This window comes from Bison bison, unplaced genomic scaffold, assembly GCF_000754665.1.
Source record: "Bison bison bison isolate TAMUID 2011002044 unplaced genomic scaffold, Bison_UMD1.0 scf7180017864383, whole genome shotgun sequence".
In the NCBI taxonomy this organism is placed as follows: Eukaryota; Metazoa; Chordata; class Mammalia; order Artiodactyla; family Bovidae; genus Bison; species Bison bison.
In genome coordinates, this window is record NW_011494955.1 from 7,548,279 (window position 1) to 7,549,222 (window position 944).

Sequence of the window (944 nt, forward strand, 5' to 3'; positions counted from 1 at the left end):
GCATCTGTGGCCGTGGGGAGCCGAGGAGCAGGTAACGAAGGCGCTTCCCAAGGCGGGATTGGACCAAGCCAGAGGGACCGAGTCTTCCGGGTCTCTGCCGGACGCCCTGGAGGGGAGAGAAGGTAGGGAGATCGGCGCCCGCCCGGCCTGGCAGAGAGGCCTGGGGAATGTTGAACCTGTATTTGATTTCAGACTCACACTCATGTTGTGAGTCTGTCTGCCTCCGGAGATGCGGTTTGCCTGTCTGTATGTCTGTCCGTCTGAGACGTCCTAAACCCTAGTCTGTCCAGCCAAAGGCTGAAAAAAATCGGGAAAAATTCGTCGGAATGTGCACTTTCATTCATTGGATTCTCGGCGACTCAGTGGGGCTGGTGGCTGGGCCCCCAAGTGGGAGGGCGCTTTCCTCCTGCTTTTTGGACGCCAGAACCTCTGGTTCCCTCCGCCATGGGCTGAGTTTCCGGCTCCAGGTTCGCGGGTTGCCCTGAGGTTTGAGGCCAGACAGCTCCTAGTCTGGCAGGGAGGGCGGGGGAAGAGACTAGCGGCTCTGGCTCCTTAATTGTACTTCGGACCCGTATTGTCTCTCCTTTCGCCACCTCCGCTTCCTCAGTCTGGGATCCAAAGTCACTGCAAATTTCCTTGCGACACATACATCACACAAAGATCAGGTAACCAGGCGCCCAGGACCACGGGGGGCTCCGGGCGGAGAGCACCCCTAGCTCTGGGGCTGCTCCCCCTCCAGCCACTCCCCAGGCTGGGAAACCAGATCGGGTTGGGGGAGCGGAAATAGCCCCGTTTGCTGCGGGGCGCAGTGCAGGGGGCCGGAGGGAATGCAGGCCGTGGCGTTGAGAGGGCCACGTTCACAGGCCCTGGGGGTTTCACTCCTGCTGGGCTTAGCGGCTGGACTCCTGGTGTGTAAGGATCCCGGATACCCACCTGGGGTGGGG

At 61.0% G+C, this 944-nt stretch overlaps 1 protein-coding gene across 1 annotated transcript in view; it reads left to right on the forward strand.

The window, feature by feature from the left end:
- Nucleotides 1-12: 12 nt before the first annotated feature.
- HOXC9 (homeobox C9) overlaps nucleotides 13-944 on the forward strand; it is an 8,154-nt gene continuing 7,222 nt past the window's right edge. The window contains exon 1 of the mRNA XM_010857959.1: nucleotides 13-665. The gene's annotated coding sequence lies outside the window, so the exon portion shown is untranslated. The remainder of the gene's footprint in view (nucleotides 666-944) is intronic.